The following is a 5,910-nucleotide window of genomic DNA, read 5'->3' as shown; positions in this document are numbered from 1 at the left end:
GGAGACAAACAAGAAGCAGCAAGTCAGGTGGACTTCTTTGCCTCAGGGCTTTGTGCACTCTCCAAGCTTATTTGGACAGGCACTTGAACAGGTTTTAAGTCATTTTGCACCGACCGGAGGGACAAAGCTTCTACAATATGTAGATGATTTGTTAGTCGCCAGTCAAGGGGAAGAGGAGGTAAGGGTGAGCACAATTGAGCTATTGAATTTCTTGAGAGAAAGGGGATTGAAGGTTTCAAAGTCAAAGTTGCAGTTCACAGAGCCAGAGGTCAAGTACTTAGGGCATTGGTTAACTAAAGGCAAAAAGAAACTAGACCCAGAAAGGGTGGCAGGGAATATTGCTCTGCCACCTCCACAGACAAAAAGGGAGGTCCGGCAGCTTCTGGGGCGGTTGGGATACTGCTGGCAGTGGATTGAAAGTTACAGCGAAAAGGTGAAATTTCTCTATGAAAAACTCACCACAGATCGGATCAAATGGACACAAAAAAATGAGGAAGAATTCAGGTGAGTCAAGGAGGCACTCACAGCAGCTCCAGTGCTGAACCTTCCGGACGTAAGGAAGCCTTTTCAATTGTTTGTGGATGCTAGCAATCACACGGCACATGGGGTGTTGACGCCAGACTGGGCGGGGATCAGGAAACCTGTGGGGTACTTGTCTCGGCTTTTAGACCCAGTCAGCAGGGGTTGGCCCACATGTTTGCAGGCGATTGTGGCTGTGGCTTTGCTAGTGGAAGAGGCAAAAAAAGTGACCTTCGGGGCACCTCTGGTAGTATTCGCACACAATGTGCAGGGCATACTACAGCAGAAAGCGGACAAATGGCTCACAGACACAAGGTTGCTAAAATATGAAGCCATTTTGATTCACTCGCAGGACTTGGAATTGAGGACAATGACTGCGCAGAATTCTCTGCAGTTTCTGTTTGGAAAAGCTGCAGAGAAGTTGGTTCACGACTGTGTGGAGATAGTTGAGTTACAAACCAAAATCAGGGAGGATTTGGAAGAAGAAGAATTAGATTACAGGGAGAAGGGGTTTGTAGATGGGTCAAGCAGAGTAATTGAAAGGAAAAGAAAATCGAGATATGCAGTTGTAGATGGGAAAACAGGAAAGGTAGTTGAGGCAGGTCCCCAGAAAACGAGCTGGTCCGCACAAGCATTCAAATAGTACACAGTTTTGAGGGCATTGAAGGGACTGAAAGAGAAAAAGGGAACAATTTTCACAGATTCAAGGTATGCCTTCGGGGTAGTTCACACGTTTGGGAAAATTTGGGAAGAGAGAGGGCTGATCAACACGAGGGAAAAGGAACTGATACACGGGGAGTTAATCTGGCAAATTTTAGAAGCCTTAAGAGGGCCGGAGGAAATTGCAGTGGTCCATGTAAAGGGGCATCAGACAAGAATTCAGTTCCGGTCCAGGAGAAACAATTTGGCAGATCAGGAGGCCAAAGCCGCGGCGCTGATGGTGGTAAGTACCCTGGAGATCGAAAAGAAAGAAACCCCTGACGACCTTCCTCAGCTCTCCCAAAAAGAAATCGAATGCTATGAAAAGATTGGAGGTGAATTAAAGGAAGGTAAGTGGAAGTTACCTGATGGGAGGGAATTAGTTTCCAGAGGTTTTACCAGAAGGATTTTACGAAAATTGCACCAGAAAACGCACTGGGGGGCGCAGGCCTTGGCAGAGCAATTTTTGAAATTTTTTAGGTGCAAAGGAATTTATGAATTGGCAAGACAAGAGGTACACGTGTGTTTGATTTGTCAAAAGGTAAACAAATCAAGGGCCAAAACAGCTGCCCTGGGGAGTTCCACCATTGCGTACTGACCATTTGAAAAAATTCAAGTTGATTTCACGGAATTGCCAAAAGTGGGAAGGTTCAAATTTGTACTGGTAATTGTAGACAAATTGACTCATTGAGTGGAAGCCTTCCCCAGTTCATGGGCAATGACCCAGACCGTGGCCAGAAAATTGTTAGAGGAAATTGTACCCCGATATGGGGTAGTGAATTGTATCGATTCAGATCAGGGAACACACTTTACTTCAAAGGTTATTAAGCAAATGGCTGATGCACTGCGCATCTGATGGGAGTACCACACCCTGTGGCACCCCCAGAGTTCAGGACAAGTGGAAAGAATGAATCAAACTTTGAAGGCACAGTTATCTAAATTGATTTTGGAAACACAGATGTCCTGGCTGAAGTGTCTGCCCTTGGCATTGCTTAATATCCGAACCATACCTCATTCAGAAACAGGGCTCTCACCGTTCGAAATGCTATACGGAATGCTGTATAAACATGGAATGCCGGTGGGAACCCCAGGTTTGAGAACGGGCAGATTCAACCATACCTGGTTGCAATCAACAGAAATTTACAGGAACTCCGGAAACAGAGAGTAGTGGCACAGAGTGCTCCTCTGGAGTTCGCTATTCACAAAATCCAACCAGGGGACAAGGTGTTTGTGAAAGTGTGGAAAGAGGTGCTGCTCTCTCCTCACTGGGAAGGTCCTTTTCGTGTGCTCCTGACAACAGACACGGCCATTCGGACAGCGGAGAAAGGCTGGATGCATGCGTCTAGAGTGAAAAAGATCGAACAGCAGGAGGAAGCACCCGAGTGGAAGATCGCTTCTTCCCCCAGTGACTTGAAAATCAGACTTCAACGTCCTCGTAAATGACCAAAAACGAGCGGATAAGTTGTATACTGTCAGATTGTGTGTACTATCCATTTGTACACTTCAAGTGTGAATATTGTCAAGAGGTTTTTGGGGTTCATTGCAGAAGGAGGCAGAGGCCAAAGGGACTGTGTACCCAGTGTTTGAGGAGGAGCTTGAATTGACTGACCGTATCCTGACCTTAGCCACCAATTTGGGCATCATTGAATTAGACTCGCAGGAGAAGTTTTGCATCTTTCAAAACGGGGTGCGTGGGAAGCTTAGATCTCAAGCAGAAATCTTAGATGTAGAGTGCCAGAAATCCATCAGGGTGCCATGCAGTTCCGATGCAATCAGAGTATCACGGTGGGGCACCTTTAAAAAGAGGTATGCGGCTAAGTTCGAGGGCATCTTCCCCAAAGAGTACTCCTGCTGCCACGAAGATGGTCTTCCTCACCGCTGGTGGCACCCCAGGGGCGCAGGCAAAGGCAGAGGAGCACGCCTAGTGGGAATCCTGATAGGCCTGAGCCTAGTCATGTGCCAGACGCAGAGTCTGGGCACTGAGGTCCCAAAGAAAGGCGGAAGCGAGAGTTCACCTGAGTGCACTCAGGTGGTCCCTGTTGCAGGGGACGAGGGACACTTGACATACCAAGCCCCAAAGGAATGTCTCAGGGGAACTGGCAGGTACTGTTGGAGGAATGGCACTCAGGTAAAATTATGTGAATTAGAAATTGGGACTTGATGTATCAATCCCGAGGCTGGGCTAAGGAACGGACAGTCAAATGATCACAGTGGAAACGAGAATTAGAACAGAGGTCAACCCCCATTTGTAACCAGTGTAATCGAACCATGTGGGTCAGGAAGAAGACAGAATCTATTTTCATTGCATATCACCAGGTGAACCCACTGTGTTATGATAACACAAGGCTGGAAATATGCGTGATGAATAGAAAAATCTACTGGGTAACAAAGAATATGAAATTTAACAGTAAGGTTACTCTGAACAAGGACCCACTCATATTGGATCTGGCACCAGTAAATGATGACAGGGTGTGCCTACAATATGATAGAGTTGTCTGCTTTACGAAAAATAAAAACAATGAAGATCCTGGGGGAAAGATGAGAGAGATAACTCAAGAAATGAAATGAAGGGAGTCAGAATCAAAGAGACAGAAAGTTGAACAGGAAAGATTGAAAACATTGGGTGAGCAGCACAAAGTACTGGAAAGGCAATATGCTGATGGGGAATTACCTTCCCCAGACAGAAACCTGTTCATTGATTTAATGCAAGAAATCGCAACAGAATTGGGTCTGTCGAATCGTTAGATTTGCAGGGGGTTGAAATCTGCGGAAAAATGGCCTTGGAAAGGGGAAAGTTTGGCTCCAGAACAGCTCTTGAAATGGGACAAAAAGTAATCTGTTGAGGGATCCATTATATGAGACCCTGAGAAAAGAGAAGTCTGAAAAAGATAATATCGGTGATAAGTGGTAAACAAGCTTGGGGGGAGGAAAAGTGGCCAGCGGCATGAATAATCGATTATTACGGGCTGGCCAGGTAAGCTCAAGATAGAAGCTACGGGTATAGGACTCCGATTTTTCTACTGAACGGGCTGATCAGATTGCAAGCAGTTATAGAAATTGTTTCAAATTACACCTCCGAAGCCCTAGATTTACTGAGTCGGCAGCACACCCAGGTACGGGCTTTTGTGTACAAGAACTGAATTGCTTTAGACTACTTGCTGGCTGAGGAATGGGGAGTGTGTAGAAAATTCAACGAATCAGAATGTTGTATTGAGATCGATGATTATGGCGAGACCATAAGAGGTCTGGCAGCCGAGATCAAAAAGGTGGCCCATGTCCCGGTCCAAAAATGGAATTCTATTTTACAGTCAACTTCCCAGGAATGTTTGAGCCTTTCATGAGGACCTGCACCTGGAGAAGATTGCATCTACCATTCCGAATACTGGCACCACTCGGTTACATGTGAAAGAAAGAAATTCAGACAGCCATCCAGACACTTGGACTGGCTTTTGTATCCTTATGGTCCAAGTTGTACATGTGAAAGAAGGCTATTCTGGAGAAGCTCAGACAGCCATCTGGGCACCTGGACTGGCTTGGTATCTATGTTCTACATGTGAAGGGACACACAAAGACATGTATCCCAGTTCTACATGTGAAGGGACACACAAAGACATTCTGTCATTTCTGCCCCAGGCAGAATACACAGGATATAAGCTGGCTGTATGAGACAGTCGGGGTGAACCACTGGGGAGACACTGGCACTCTGTCAGTCGGATCCAGGTTCACCCAGCGCCAAATTCCGGAGTTGACGCTGCCTTGGCTGTGGTGGGGTTTTAGAAATTATATTTTGTTATTGATCTAATAAACCTTTGTTAAATTTTTTTAGAATTTGGCTGCAGATTTGATCATTTATAACACTCTGAAAGGAGGTAGAAGCCTGGTTCTTCCCGATAAGGAGGCAATAATTCTTCTCTTTGAGATATTAGTGTCTTGTCGCTGTTATTTCTGTGCGAAGAATTTCTTGATTATCTTATCCATTCCTTGACCTAGTTAGAAAAGTATCTTACATTACATAGCTTCTATTTTAATATTATGTTGTAGCCTAAAACTATATTTAACACACTACTTAAAAGGATTAATACAGCATAACTTTCTAACATAACATATAATATTCATTTTAACATTTGTGAACAGCCAATCATATGTATTTTTCACAGGCTGGATTCAGGAAAAATCCTTCCCCCATAGGGAGGCTGGGCCTGCACTGGAACAGGCTCCCCAGGTAAGTGGTCACAGTAGCGAGCTCAAGAAGCGTTTGGACAATGCTGACAGGCACAGGGTGTGACTCCTGGGCATGTCCTGCGCAGGGCCAGGAGTTGGACTCGATGGTCCTATTGGGTCCCTTCCAACTCCGAATATGCTGTGATCGTACAAAGGTATGATGCCTGCCCAGATTTGACCTGATGTTGCCTGTACAGTCCTAAATCACAGGGAGGTGAGGACTCCGCAGTTACAAAGACGACTTCCACTCCTTGCCCGGCCGCAGGGACCCCCGCAGTCTCGGTGGGATCCCGGCAGATCCTGGAGCGCTCCGTCCCGGGAGCTCCCGGGAGGGCGCGGACCAGGCGAGCCCCGCAGCGACCCCACCGGCGGCGGCGCGCGCTGCTCGCTCCCCGCCGTCCCCGCCGCACGGGTGGGAGGGGGGAAGTCTCGCGAGCGCGGGCTCGCGGCGCGGCTTGCGCGCTGCTTGGC

The sequence above is a fragment of the Fringilla coelebs genome (assembly GCF_963513975.1).
Source record: "Fringilla coelebs genome assembly, chromosome: 4".
NCBI lineage: Eukaryota > Metazoa > Chordata > Aves > Passeriformes > Fringillidae > Fringilla > Fringilla coelebs.
The sequence above is the reverse complement of the archived record's forward strand: the minus strand, read 5'-3'. Positions refer to the sequence as shown.